Raw genomic sequence first — 15,852 nt, 5'->3', positions numbered from 1 at the left:
GGAATTTTTAGACAATGCTACAGCCCAAATGTCTGAATGCAATTACACCCAATTTGACAGAAAGCTAGATCTTTACACACATTTTTTGTGATTTAGTGTAAATCTGTCAATAGTTTTATGAGAACTTTAAGTTCAAAATTTTTATAAATCCGGATGGTTGGGTTAACAGGACTCTTGCGGGAGTCTGGCAAGCGTGCAACTTCAAATAATAAAGCAGTCTGATTGGCCTCTTTTCCCCTTGCGCTCTGACTGGCTTGCGTCAACATGAGGAGAAATGTTGTAGCTGCCATTTCAGGCCACGCAGACTCTGTCCACATACCCCAAAAATGACAACAAAAATAAGGTATATGAGGGCAGGGAATGAGGAACCTGAACCCCTGGACCTTGTGACTCCTGCTGGGGTTAAATTATAAAAAAAACAATTTGGGGGGTGTCCGTGATCCAGGGGAACCTTCGCTGGAGCCGGTCAGACTCCTCTGCTTCCGCAAGAGTCCCACAGGAGCTGAGAGGCCACGCTAGCTGCAGTGAGAGTCCTGCGGAATTGGAAAACAATTTTTTAAAAGTTTGTGTCTGTGGTGGGTTGGCTGTGTATGGGTGATTCGCACTGCAGCAAACCCAGTGGGGTGGGGGGAAACTACCTGCAGGGGATTGTGCTCAGTTCCAGGGCATGCAGCCAACCCCATACTGTGCACTGCTGAAGTTTGTGCGTGAGGGGAGGGGTCTGCACTAGGGATTCCTGCAGCCAAACTCACACTGTGCACAGCCAAAGGCTATGCATGGTGGGGGACATCCCTGGGGGTTGGCACCAGTGGGTGGGTTGGTATTATTACGTATGATAATAAAATATTACTGTGCATTAAAAAAAACAACCCTAGAAATTCACTGAAACAAATCAAAGGTTAACCTGATGTTATAGTTGGGTATGGTAAAAGGTAATAGTATCTTACTTTGCATTTAAAAATATCTCCGAACTTAACTGAAAAAAAAAACAAAGGTTACATTTCGTTATAGCTAGGTAAGGTAATAATGTCTTTCTTTGCAATAACAAAACTCCGAAATTCACCAGAAAACAAATTCAAATTGTGGTATAGTTAGGTGAAAATGTCAGTTTAATTGTAACATTTACCAAAACCACTCAAATTCACTAGTTATAGTTATTTCAAGTAACTATAACTCTTACCCTCATCATGCAATGCTTATGAACTCACATATTACATCAATTATGACATGTTATAGAACAGCATTTATAACATTACTGATGACATCTGAAATTATGGAAGGGGCACATGTTACAGTTACTTGAAATAAGTATAACTGGTGAATTTGAGGGGGCGTGGCGGACCAGCAAGATGGCCGCCACACTGTGAGGCTCTGCAAGGCAGGAGAATAAATCCTCCCGTTTATCCTGCAGAACAGCCTCCCGATCCCTGGGTCGCATTGCTTGCGGCGCCGGGAAGCTCCAGGAGGCTGTGGGCAGCATGAAAGCTGTGGAACAGGCGGAAGGTGAGCCGTCCTGCCCGGCTGGATTAGGTGAGGCGCGGGCCTTGGCCGTGGAGGTAGGCTGGGCCGCTGCCGGCGCTCCCTAACAGGTGGTGTGGGGGAGCGACCCTTTAATTTTTGGGCTGATTTCTACTCCCATTAAGGGGACCGCACCTTTGGGGAGGCCCCCTCCCCTTCTTTGGGTGCGTGAGCTTTGGCTGCCTAGTTTCTGCCCCTGGGGCACCTTCTGCTGGTGGTGGGCCGGGTGGCTGTTGGTGCGCTTGCTGGGGGGCGCCCCCTTTGATTTTTTTTGCCATTTTTAATTTTTTTCTGGACTCTTGATGTCCCCTTAGCCGGGGGTGGGGGTTTTGGAGGCTATACCCCCCCTCCCCTCTCACGTTGGTGCACGAATTGAGCGGCCTCCATTCTTTCCCTGGCTGGGCCCGTTCGGCGGCCGGGGCCGGCAGCGGGCTCCTGTGAGGGTGTAGGGCCTTTCGGGGTGTAGGGGCCATCCTCGTCGGCTTGTGGCTTCTGTGCCTGGGTGCTCTTTTGGTGCCTGCTGCTGGCTGGGGCCTGTAGGGGTTTGCCCCCCCCCCCCTTTTTTTGTGCGTATGGAGAATGGGAGACCATTCGGGGGGCTGCGGCCTCGCGCCTTGACCTGGATTGGGCCCAGCTGCGCTGACTGACGGGGCCTGATCAGTGGCAGGACTCAAGCCACGTGCCCCGGCGGTGTTTCGGTCGTTCGTCTGGGCAGCTATTGGAGATGTTTGCGTCTAGACTGGTTTTGCGGCTCTGGCTACGGGACCGGCTGGGGGGGCCCTGACGTTTGGCTCCTCACTTCAGGCTGAGACAGGACGGGACCAGAGACTTGGAGTTCGTACCTGTGAGGCGCCATTTTCCTGGGTGGTGAGCGACTAGTGCAGGTGAGGGGTGACGCACTTGTGATCGCTGCCTCTGAGACCTGCGCAAAGGATGGGGAAGGCCAACCATAAACAGCCCAAGCTCACTTTTGAGGGGGGAAAGAAGAGGAGCGGTGTTGCCGGTCCTTCGGCGGATGACTTGTCACCTGAGGAGGGGGGCTTCTGCTTCGTCCGTAAAGGCTATGTTCTTAGATCTCAAGCATAGCCTGGCTGACATTAATGCTAAGCTTGACCATCTGACTGAGCAGATGGATTGTTTAAAAGAGCGGGTGGATGGTCATGAGGTCCGCTTTGAACAGTTGGAATCCCACACTTCGGACTTGGAGGATGGACGTCGTGGTGATGAAGAACAGTTGCTGCGCATGGAACGCGTGCTGGAGGTGATCCACAACAAAAACGAGGACTTGGAGGCCCGGTTGCGCCGCAACGACATATGCATTGTTGGTCTCCCCGAGTCGACGGCTATGGGCCGTATGGAGGACTATATTGAGACAATGCTATCTGAGTTATTTCCTGGTGAACTCTCCCAGGTCTTAGTGGTAGAGAGGGCTCATAGGTCTTTGGGTCCTCGGCCGCCGCCGGGAACTCTGCCGTGCCCCATATTTGTTAGTTTGCTGAACTATCGGGACAGAGACACTGGCTTAGACTGTCCAGAGAGGGTAGACCTGTGATTTACAACAATACTGAACTTAACTTTTTTCCTGATTAGACCCCTGGGGTGCAGACTGCACGTAAGGCCTTTCTGCCGGTCAAGTGCACTTTGAGCCAGACGGACGCAAAATACTCCCTCATTTATCCAGCCAAGCTACGTGTGCAGCATAAGGGCAAGCTGCACTTCTTTACTGATCCGAAACAGGCCTCCAAGTTTGCAAAATCAGTTCCCGAAAAGGCACTGTCGGAGGGTTCGAGAGATTCTGGCAGAGAGAGAGGTGCCCTGAGTGGCAATGACTGAATGCTCACTGCTGTGCTGGGGCATTGGTGACCCTGCCAGCCGCCTTATTGCTAATATACTGGTTATTGTTTCTAATATGTAAGATGGCTGCTCCACTGTACTTGTTGCATTGCGAGTTCCCCTGCCACCCGTCCCGTAAGGGATGGTGTCTCGGATGGCCTGTTCCACGCCCCTTTGGATGAGTCCTTTGACATTGTTTAATACTGTTATTTGGGAGGTGCATTTGGGGTTGGGTGGGATCGCTGCACAGACCAGTTTGGGGGGGCAGCGTGGGTGGGGGTCAGGGTTGTTCTGGATTGCTTATTATGTCTTCCTTTCTTGTCTTTGCTTCCCTTTCTTCATACTGACGTCACCTGGTCTTTGTGGTGCAGAGGGTTGGGGGGCTGGATGACTGGTGGGAATGGCTGGGCATAGTGTGACGCTTGTGCGCTGCTTTACTTGGAATGTACACGTACTAAATGACGGGCAGGAGATGAGACCGCTGTCTGCCTATATGTAGCATCACACGATTGACATTTGTATGCTACAGAAGACCCATTTGGTTGCAGCCACCCGTAATAGGATAAAGGCTGGCTGGATTGGAGAGTGTCATAAGGCTGTATACTCGAGTTATGCCAGAGGTGTGGTGATTCTGATTTGGAAGGGGTTTGAAGTGGCACACCGAAAAGACGATTGTGGATCCGGACGGTCGCTATGTTATGCTGCGCTACACGCTGCATGATAGGCCCTGTAGATTGGGGTCGCTTTATGGTCCAAGTACTGACAACCCTGATTTTTTATTAGAGGTGGTCTGGCTGATTGATTCGTTGGGATTTGGGACCTTGCTGTGGGGTGGAGATTTCAATGTGATATTGGATCCTGTGGCGGATAGTGATAGCTCCGCTTGGCCGCAGCATGTGGGGGCTGCTAGGGCCCTCTTGCATGTGATGACTGAGGGTGCTACGGTAGATATTTGGAGGGCAAAGCATGGTACTGATAGCGAAGGCAGCTGTGTCAATTATGCTCACAATAGCTGGTCCCACATAGACAGGTGGCTTGGTACCAGAGATGTTGTGCTTTGGACATGGTCGGTTAAGCACATGGCGCGCACTTTATCAGACCGTTCTCCAGTTCTGCTGGAGTTGGCTTTGCTAGGAGGCCCCTCGCGGGCCTTCATGTGGCGACTTCCTCATGGTGCTCTCAGAGATCAGGTATTCCGAAATGAGATCCGTGAAGCCATTCTACACTACTTTGCTGAGAATCGAGGGTCTGTGGCTTCAGCTGGGACGGTTTGGGAGGCTTTTAAGGTAGTGATTTGTGGCATTTGCATTGCTAAGCAGCATGGAGTGCTGAAGGTGCTAAGAAGGGAGTTGGCGGAGCTGGAGGCCCAGCTTGCTGATCTGGAAAAACGCTTAGCGGCGGATTGGTCAGGCGATACTCTGCCCACCTTGCGAAGTACGATGACACAGTACGAGGAGGCTGCGCTGCGAGAGGTTTGATTCTTGGGGAATCATGCTGTGGCAAGAAGATACGGTGAAGGGGAGAGAGCTGGTTGCACGCTAGCAGGCATGCTCCGCAAGCCGTGGGCAAGTAATTATGTTGTAGAGTTGTCGGATTCAGCTGGCGATCGTTATATTGGCATAGACGAGATTGCAATGGGTACAATGGGTACTTTTTGTAGATCCTATATGTGTTTCATACAGAAAATAGCAGCTGAAATAAAAAAAAATCAAATTGAGGTAAAAAAAACAGCAATTTTTCTCCACGTTTTACTCTGTAACTTTTTCCTGCGATGTCAATTTTTAAAAAAGCAATATACTGTTATGTCTGCTGGACTCTTCTGGTTGCGGGGATATATAGGGCTTGTAGGTTCATCAAGAACCCTAGGTACCCAGAGCAAATAAATGAGCTGCACCTTGCAATGGGATTTCATTCTATACCGGGTACACAGCAATTAATTTGCTGAAATATAAAAAGTGAACAATAGGTATCAAGAAAACTTTTGTATTTCCAAAATGGGCACAAAAGATAAGGTGATGAGAAGCAGTGGTTATTTGCACATCTCTGAATTCCGGGGTGCCCATACCAGCATATGAATTACACAGCATTTCTCAAATAGACGTCTTTTTCACACACTGTCTTACATTTGGAAGGAAAAACTGTAGAGAAAGACAAGGGGGCTATTCTGTCTTCCCCCAAGTCTCCCAATAAAAAGGGACCTCACTTATGTGGGTAGGCCTAATGCTCGCAACAGGAAACACAACATGGACACATCACATTTTTACATTGAAATCTGACATGTTTTTTGCAAAGTGCCTAGGTGTAGATTTTGCTCAGCCGGCACCTAGGGAAACATACCAAACCTGCGCATTTTTTAAAACTAGACACCTAGGGGAATCCAAGATGGGGTGACTTGTGGGGCTCTCACCTGGTTCTGTTACCCAGAATACTTTGCAAACCTCAAAGTTTGGCCCAAAAAACACCTTTTCCTCTCATTTCTGTGACAGAAAGTTCTGGAATCTGAGAGGAGCCACAAATTTCCTTCCACCCAGCGTTCCCCCAAGTCTCCTGATAACAATGGTACCTCACTTGTGTGGTTAGGCCTAGTGCTCGCGAAAGGAAATCCCCCAAAACACTATCTGGACACATCAAAATTGTCAAATACAAAACTACCTGTTTTTGTGGGGGGCACCTGTGTTTCTGGTCCTGGGCTCAGCAGCCATCTAGGGAAATCTACCAAACCCAGACATTTCTGAAAACTAGACACCCGAGGGAGTCCAGGGAGGTGTGACTTGCGTAGATCCCCCAATGTTTTCTTACCCAGAATCCTCAGCAAACATCAAATTTAGCTAATTTTTTCCCACATTTCTGTGTGGGATCACCGCACTGAGACAAATTTCCTACCACCCAACGTTCCCCTCACTCTCCCGGTAACAATTTTACCTCACTTGTGTAGGTGGGCCAAGTGCCCGTGACAGGGAAGAGCCAAAAACATGTTGAAATTGAGGGGGAACCGAAGCGGGTCCAAAAGGGCAGATTGAAAAATAAAAATTTTAAGCTGACAAGTGCAGCAGAATTGTTATCGGTATAGATGAGACAATGTTGGGTGGTAGTAAGTTTGTGGATTCCTGCAAATTCCGGAAGGTTCCATCACAAAAATGTGGAAAAATGTGTGATTTCCAGCAAACTTGTAGGTTTGCAGGGCACTGTGGGTAAGAAAATGGTGCAGGATGCATGTGAAGCACACCACCCTGGAATCAACCAGATGTTTATTTTTCAGATGTGTCTAGGTCTTGTGGATTTTTCTACATGGCGGTGTCCCAAAGTAAAAAATATGTAGCCCTCACAATTCGATGTGGGACGATTCTGAGAGTTACCAAGCTCTAACGGCACAAATGTAAAACCAAAACCCAAAATAATCAAATGTCCTCTTGCTTGCTGTGGGATAAGATGTTTTAGTGTGCGGGGGAGAGCTGAAAGACTGTTACCCCCTTCAGTTGGGGTGGGGGCATAACCAGGCCCATACTAGTTGGTAGCCACCACTCCACTCCACTATTTCTTTTTTTTTTTTTTTAATTCCATGGCATCTAGTAGAATTTCTCCCCCCCCCCCACCCCTCCCCCGGGGTGTGGCTCGGGGGTAATTGCCCCATCTGCCCACCCCCACCCTCTTACTTTAAAAAAAAAAAAAATCTTCCCTGGTCTCTGGTGGGCTTTATGCCCCCCTTGGGGGCAGATTGACCTTCCAAAAATAGCCCAATCTTCCCCCAAAGGGGGTAGATATGGCCAACAGTAATGTGCACCCATGGGGAGCGACCCTTGCCCAAGGGGCTGTCCCCCCCAAACAAAACACACACATACACACACACCAATCCCTGGTGTCTAGTGGCTCCCCACATATAAAAATAAAAAATAAAAATAGCCCTGGTGTCTAGAGGATTTCTGCCCCCCCTGGAGGCAGATCAGCCTAATTATATTAGGCTAAAAATAATTTGGCTCCCCGGGCAGCGGCCGTTCCCCAAGGGGCCGCGTACCTTATGCGTAAGGATAATAAAAAAAATCCCTGGTGTCTAGTGGTTTCTGCTCCCCTTGGGGGCAGAAACGGCCTAAAAATAACTTGGCCCCCCCACCCATCCCCCCCAGTGAGCGACCCTTGCCTAATTGGTAGCTCCCCACATATAAAAACAGAAATAAACACAAACAAAATTATCATTAGTGTCTAGGGGTTTTCTGCCCCCCCCCCCGGGGCAGAAATGGCCTACAAATAATATAGCCCCCTGGGGAGAGGCCCTTGCCCGAGGGGCGCCCCCCTTATGTGAAAGGATAATAAAATTAAAAAATACCTGGTGTCTAGTGTTTGCCTAAAAACAATTTGGTCCCCCAAGGAGCGACCCTTGCCCAAGGAGTAGCTCCCCACATATAAAAAATAAAAAATAAACCCCCCAAAAATTATCCATAATGTCTAGGGGTTTCCTCCCCCCCCCGTGGGCAGATCAGCCTAATTATATTAGGCCGATCTGTCCCCAGGGGGGCAGAAATGGCCTAAAAACTATTTGGCTCCCTTATGCAAAAGGATACTATAATAAAAAAATACCTGGTGTCTAGTGGTTGGGGACAGAAATGGCCTAAAACTTATTTGGCCCCCTGGGGAGCGGCCCTTGCCCAAGGGGCCGCTCCCCTCATGTCCATTTACAAAAAAAAAAAATCCCTGGTGTCTAGTGGCCATTTCTGCTGCCCGATCGCATTGTGATCGGGCAGCAGAAATGCTTGCGTAGTCAAGTCATGAAAGAAAAGGAAAGGCCTTTCCTTTCATGCCTCTGCCGGCCCCCTCCTCCCGAGCGGAAAAGAAATGCTAAGCATTTCTCTTCCGCATTGCGCTGGAAGCATGCTTCCAGTGCGATGGGAGGTGACCTCTGATGAGGTCAGCAAGCGATTGCGTGCTGATGTCATCAGACGTCACTTCGGGGGTGGAAGGAGAAGCAATTCCCCTTCCAGCCCTGACCTGGGGCGGTGGGGGGTGGCCCTCGGGGGAGCGCTAGCGCTTCCCCCGATGGCCAGTAACCGGACGTAATGGTTACGTCCGTGGCGCCTGAGAGGCGCAGCCATGGACGTAACCATTACGTCCATGGCCGGCAAGGGGTCAATCCAATGTTTGCAAACATGTAGGTTTGCAGACTTTTTTTTAAATGAACTTGAGATATAGAGCATCCTTTGTGCGAAGAAGGCTTTACAATCCTCCATTTTGGTTAACCATATCTGCAGAGCTTTACAAATGGTACGATATCTGGATTTCTCAAATAGGCATCACTACTACAGTGCCTGGCTACTTGTCTTTCCTGATTGCTGGTTTGCTCTTCACTTGCTCCTAGGCTTGCAGTCTTCAATGCTTCGCAAATAGTAGAGCTTCAAGAACATTGAAACTTTGCATTCATTTTACAGTGTGTCTAGCCAATGGCCTTGGTTTTAATGCTGTTTGGTGTTGACATTTGCTCTGACAGTATCCAATGACCTCACTAGTGATTGCCCCTATCATAGGGAATCACTGATTTGTTGTACCATGTTGTGCTGCATTTGCTATTGTGTTATTTATGTTGTTGTTCGTACTTCCATTTAATATTTTTTGTTTGTGCTGCAAATATACTTTGTGAATCTGATTTATTATTAAACTGTTGTGTACACACAGACATTTATTCTTTATACTTGCTATGATATTGTGTTGCACTGTACCTGTACGACGTCACTTGAATTAAGCCCTGAGGTGCTGTCCTATGTCTATCCAACCAGTGATGGACACATAAGCAACTCATGTTTTCTGTTGCAGACTGCGTACCTTGAGTATTGATTACAAAGGACACTTGAACTTTCTCTTATTTGCTGTGTGCCCCCTGAAATGAAACACTCTAATGCCTAGCCTCACAGTTGTAATGTGAAGATTGTCTCCTGTCTCCCAGTACAAAAGATACATGAACAGCTATACATTGTAGCTATTTAATCTAAACACAAGGCTCAATCAGAAGGCACAAGTGGGTAAATTATCAAAGAACATCATCTGCTTTTTGCTTCAAGGGCGATCTAAAACTATACATAACCTCACTTTGTTACTCGCGTTTTGGTGTTAAATCCCTTGCAAAGGGACTGCGTGTTTGCAGTGGTTGGCTTATGAATAGGAGATAAATAAACAGTTTCGGGGCGTTTTCTCCATCATTAAATTCCATTGAAGTCTTAAATTATCTCCACTCATTTGTGGGATTTCAGAGTACTTCATAATGGAAAGAAAACTCTCTTAAAGTGTTTCTGTTATTTTAAAGCCCATATTAGGCATCAGTAACTAAATGAACTTCTTTTTTCTCTAACCCAGTTAAAAAGATCAAACTACATGGACTGAAGCAAAAAAGTTGTCCATTTGAATGCATATAAATGTCCTTGACAGGCAGCAAACTGAAAAAACAATTAAATAAACCGTGCCAGAGAGCCCTCATCTCTGTTACACTGCCATGCTTGTAACAGGCTGAGTGCAGTTGAATAAGCACAGATAATTTTCAAGCGTTCTAAATAGTGGGTTCTGCACTTCTCTTTTCTGTACAAGAGCATTCATCAGCACTCCCACTTATTTGCTTATATTTTTTTTTTCCAGTGGATTCTAACATGACAAAAAAGGTTATATCATGATTCAGGCATGGGTGTAAGCTCAGTGTCTGGCTGTACTAGCAGTTACTATCACTTACCATGTTACATAACTTATCGATCAGTTCTTTCCGATCTTGAGCAAAAGAGTTCACACTGGCAATCGTTATTCTCCATAATAGGCTTGCGTATATTTTTTACGTTCAAAATGCAGTCTCAGTCTTAGCTTTCGGTCCCCATGTTAACCCGTTTGATCGGATGCGGAAGAAAATCTTCAATTTCTTTTTTGCTTTGGGAGCCAGGACTGTTGGGGAGAAAAGAGAATTCCAGTACACTGAATTCATAAATGTCCTACTGTTTTGCCCCGGGAAGAGGTTATGAGTTTATTACGAGTAGTGGATATGGCACCTGAAAGCAAACAGGATTGGAATCTGCACTACAGCAGTGCATGAGAGGTGCCAGAGCGTTCCTGTGATATAAATCATAGATTCTCACCAGCCTCTTTGTGGTAGTCGCTTGTAAGAAGCACAGGTATTTCGGGCCGCCTCGGAGAAACTAAGTGGAATAAGTTGAATTAAAGAGAGATTTACCGATGGGCGAGAGATATGGAAGAGTAACTTGAACACCCAAGAGAGCTAGGAGAAAGGAAAACAGAGGTGCTATATGAAAAAAAGGACAGATGATGTAATACACAGAAAGAAGATCACCTTAGCAGTGTTCAAAGTAGCCAGACAGCTTCTTCTTTTCTCTCTGTGGCTTTCTAGTAGCATTGAACCAAATGTTCTTCTGGAATGACCCAGGACGCTGTACACCAGTGCCTTGTTGTCTTCCCAGATACCAGCATCGTGGCATTGAGTCACCATGTTCCCAACCCAGTGCACTCCTCCTCTGCCTTTTTGAATCCCCTTGATTTACCCTACCCTGTTGTGGTAAGCAAATTGTTGTGCTTTAGAAAGTAATGTCCGGACAGTAGAACAGTGAAGTCCAGTATAGGGATGAACGTGTTTTATCTGGTCTTCAGATATTTTTGAGATCCTTCAACACTGACCCCCCCACCCACCACACACACACACACACATACACGCACACACGCACACAAAATCAACTGTTTTTACACTGGCCCCAGGTCTCATTCGGCCAGTTATGCATGTCCTGCATATTCTAGCATCCCCCAAAGCTGTTAATTCTTGTCATCTAAAGAAGTACAGACCTCTAGACCAGGCCCTATTCCCCAGACAGAATCGATAACCTCACTCTGTTACATTGTCTGGAGTGTAAAAGAGCCCTCAGTCTGTGTTATCAGAAAAAAACCAAACAACTCGACTTTATGTGAAGAGTGAGGTGCAATAAATCACTGACCGCAATGCAAGCTGCTAATGCCTACTAATTCTTAGACATACTTGCTCCCTTTGGCAATTGTTGCAAAAATTTGTGGAATTTCTGCCCAAAGAAATAAGGAGGTATGTTTTATAAATACTAACAAACTATTCTGATTTCAAACTAGTTTGTCAGCAGTGAATGTTTCAGATCTTTTATCTTAAGGCTACTTAAGATAAACTGGCCTGAAGCCCGACACCCAACTGAAAGTGCTAATTCTTTATCAGGTACCACATATATGACTTGAAGACCTTTGATGATATGCACCTGATCAAAGTGGAAGCCATAACTCAAAGTGCTTTAGGTCTGGAGTAGAAGAGAGATTTATAAGCTGCAATATAAAAACTCTGAAAGGCGGCACCAGCATCAGAGGTTTGAAATCTCCTCCTAGGAACAAAATCAATGATAGCCGCCATAACAGTCCTTCTTTTGGAGGAAATTACAGTGAGTAGGAGGAATGCGACTGCCTTCCACAGATGAAAAGCTTGTAGACAACATGCACTGACTCCTCTCTTCCCCGTTCTGTGACAGCCATTCCGTATATGAGAACATTGTGTATCATTTGGAAGAGTGACACACAAATAAATGAGTTGGGTGCTCAACATTGTACATACAGCGTACACCTTGAAATTCAAGTTTCCACTGCCATCAGTTACTCCAAAGACGTTTGTCTTCTACCAATAGTTTCGGCTACAGGGAACATTGTATATACCTTTTGCAAAAACAGGCTGTAGGACTAAGTCCACCATATCGGCTGGAGAATGCATTTATTTCTGTTACCTTTTTTCAAAGAATTAACATGATAAAAATTGTACAAACCCAGTGTAGATTTGAAAATGACTAACAAAAAGGTGGAGAAAGTGAAAGACGGAGTGTGTGCCCTGGAACTGACATGTCACAAACTCCCTCATGGCAGATTGAATATTTTCAGTAGATTTCCAGGACACATGCTTCTATATTTCCATTAAAGTGGAATACTGAACATTCTTGTTTTGTAGAAGACATAATAAACAGTACAGTCATTCCCTTAGTTTTCAAGTAAGCTTCGCTCACCTTTTCCTGTGCGATTGGTAACTGCACATCTCACACCACTCGTTTTCTCACAGCATTCACCCTTCTCCATTCACTGGCAATTCATATACAAAACAAGTCAATTCAAGTTTGAACACAAAGGTGGTCATTCCAACCCTGGCGGTCCATGACCGCCGGGTTGGAGGACCGCGGGAGCACCGCCGACAGGCCGGCGGTGCTCCAATGGGCATTCCGACCGCGGCGGTAAAGCCGCGGTCGGACCGGCAACACTGGCGGTCTCCCGCCAGTGTACCGCCGCCCAGTGGAATCCTCCAAGGCGGCGCAGCTAGCTGCGCCGCCGAGGGGATTCTGACCCCCCCTACCGCCATCCAGTTCCCGGCGGTCCGCCTGGCATGGGCACTGCAGGGGCCCCCGTAAGAGGGCCCCTAAATGTATTTCACTGTCTGCTGCGCAGACAGTGAAATACGCGACAGGTGCAACTGCACCCGTTGCACAGCTTCCACTCCGCCGGCTCGATTCCGAGCCGGCTTCATCGTGGAAGCCTCTTTCCCGCTGGGCTGGCGGGCGGCCTGAAGGCGGCCGCCCGCCAGCCCAGCGGGAATGTCAGAATTACCGCCGCGGTCTTTCGACCGCGGAACGGTAACCTGATGGCGGGACTTTGGCGGGCGGCCTCAGCCGCCCGCCAAGGTCAGAATGAGGGCCATAGACTCCAGTATTTAGCTGTAATGTAGCACAGCCTAGAAGTCCTGCCTCCTTTGGAGAGATTTGATTCTGTCCAAATTAAATATCTCACTTTGACTAAAGTAATTCCTAACAATGAGCCAGATCTTCTCTTTCGAGCTTACTGTCATCTAGCCTATTCACCTATCTGAATACAGAAAAATATGAGGATTCTACCACTTTTTCCAGAAAACCGCATTCACGGATTTCTGTGAAATGTGAAGATTATATTGTGCCGTCTCCGTCAGATGCACATTCTGTGTTGTGGCGGTGTCAATGGAAAAGCATAGTAAAAGGAATACTGATTTACCAGGACCTATCACAAAAAATAGTGATAGATGCTTTACTTTACCCTAACAATTTTCAGTCTTTTGGAGCTCCCTGTGGACCATTTGCCTATTAAAGAGGTCCTCCATTTGCTAATAACTTGCTCCATCCTGATACAGATTGACAAGTTTTGCACAATATGTTGACTCTACAAAGAGGGATGCAAGAGTCTGAAACTGTAGTCAGTTGAGCCCAAACTCTGCGACATTGGTCCTTACCAATGAAATAAAATTATAACAGCTGTATATAAAACTTTCTAAGCAAACGTTTTAAGTAGCCTATTCAGCTGAAGTATGTTTGTATGTCAGACGTTGTTCATGGGACTACAGGGCCAAAACCATATTACTTGAGGTTGTTTGCCTCTGGGGGCCCGGGGCCTATCTTGATATGACTTTCCAGAGTATATCCTTTCTGTACCTGACTTTGGGTAGTGAGGGTGTTCAGGCAGAGGCTTCTCAGAGAGGTAGTGTTTGGAGACAGATATTCAGAACTCAAGACACAATAATTTACCGTACAGCCCAGTATTTGTGTTTTAGTAAAACGTATGATGATATCACAGAAGAATGAGATAGTACACATATTAATGAAGGTCACCTGTAATGATCCTGACACCATCTTCAGTGGTCTAACGAAGCTCATATAATGCCCACACCAGCCGCAGTGTTTCAGCTGAGGTGAAAAACTATCACAGGCAAGTATCAAACACATATGTAAAGTCACTGTCAGGCTGTACTAGCAGCTGTCAGCTTACGGAACTCACATATTAGTATTTTCAGGTCTTGAACAAAAGAGTTCATGCAGGCAGTCATTTTTCCTCCTACCGTTCTTGCCTATTTTCATGAGCTCAGGATGCAGACTTTTAGTCTTAACTTCCAGACCCATTATTAACCTGTATGATGTGATGCAGCTTGGTGTGGAGATGGTGATGGACTCTTCGCAGTCAGAAAGTCAGTATCCTTGTTTTGGTGCATGCTGGATCATGGGTAGCAGCCTTGCCTCTCAGATCTTGCAACTACAGTGTAACAGGACCTAGCAGTGTTTTCTTGTCTTTGGCAGTTGTGACTTCCAGGCAGTTTATTGACCCTCAACTATTGCAGTGTTGTTGGTCTTTCTAGTTTGCACAGCTTGTTGAAGCAGTGGCAGAACAAGTTTGCATTGTTCACGCTTGTGAGAAAGTAGACTCTTTCTAGCATGCCAACCTCATTTTTTTGCCTGTTTGTCAATGTGTTTTTACTTTCTCACTGGGATCCTGCTAGCCAGGACCCCAGTGCTCATAGTTTGAAACCTATTTGTCAGTGTATTTTTACTGTCTCAATGGGATCCTGCTAGCCAGGACCCCAGTGCTCATAGTTTGTGGCCTATATGTGTTGTCAGTATGCTTAACTGTGTCACCGAGGTTCTGCTAACCAGAACTCCAGTGCTTATGCTCTCTCTACTTAACAAATTTGTCACTATAGTTTAGAGACTCCATATTTCAATTCTGATTGGCACACTGGACCCTCTTTATAAGTCCCTAGTATATGGTACCTATGTACCCAGGGCTTGGGGTTCCAGGAGAACATTATGGGCTGCAGCATTTCTTTTGCCACCAATAAGGAGCTCATACAAACCTTTCAGCAGGACTTCCACTGCAACCTGAGTGAAATAGTGCACGCACTATTTCACAGCCATTTTCCTCTGCACCAGGTAACTTTTAAGTCACCTATATGTCTAAGCTTCATTTACTGAAGGCTAGGTGCAAAGTTACTGTGTGTGAGGGCACCCTTGCACTAACAAAGGTGCCCCCATATTGTCCAGGACCAATTCCCCGGACTTTGTGAGTGCGGGGACACCATTATAAGCGTTTACTACATATATGTCAATACATATATGTAGCTTTACAATGGTAACTCCGAATATGGCCATGTGAGGTGTTTAGGATCATGGAATTGACCCCCCAATCCAAATCTGGTATTGGGGGGGGTAATCCCATGCACCCTGGGGGCTCCACCCTGGACCCCCAGTACTGCCAGACCAGCTCTCTGAGGTTTCCACTGCAGTCCCAGCTGCTGCCACCTCACAGCCAGGTTTCTGCCCTCCTGGGGATTGAGCTGCTCAATCCCAGGAAGGCAGAACAATGCATTTCCTTTAGGAGAGGGGTGTTACACCCTCTCCCATTGGAAATAGGTGTTACAGGCATGGGAGGGGTATCCACCCAGAGCCTCTGGAAATGCTTTGAAGGGCACAAACGGTGCCCTCCTTGCATAATCCAGTCTACACCAGCTCAGGGATCCTCAGTCCCTGTTCTGGCGTGAAACTGGACAAAGCAAAGGGGAGTGACCACTTCCCTGTCCATCACCACCCCAGGGGTGGTGACCAGAGCTCCTCCAGAGTGTCCCTGGCATTAGCCATCTTGGATTCCAAGGTGTGGAGACCCTCAGTAGACCTCTGAGTGGCCAGTGCC

At 47.0% G+C, this 15,852-nt stretch overlaps 1 protein-coding gene across 1 annotated transcript in view; it reads left to right on the top strand.

The window, feature by feature from the left end:
* The window catches only part of TRAPPC6A (trafficking protein particle complex subunit 6A), a 111,797-nt gene that overhangs the window by 26,539 nt on the left and 69,406 nt on the right, over window positions 1–15,852 (top strand). The window lies entirely within an intron of this gene.

The sequence above is a fragment of the Pleurodeles waltl genome, chromosome 9 (genome assembly GCF_031143425.1).
Source record: "Pleurodeles waltl isolate 20211129_DDA chromosome 9, aPleWal1.hap1.20221129, whole genome shotgun sequence".
Classification (NCBI taxonomy): domain Eukaryota; kingdom Metazoa; phylum Chordata; class Amphibia; order Caudata; family Salamandridae; genus Pleurodeles; species Pleurodeles waltl.
The sequence above is the reverse complement of the archived record's forward strand: the minus strand, read 5'-3'. Positions and strand labels throughout refer to the sequence as shown.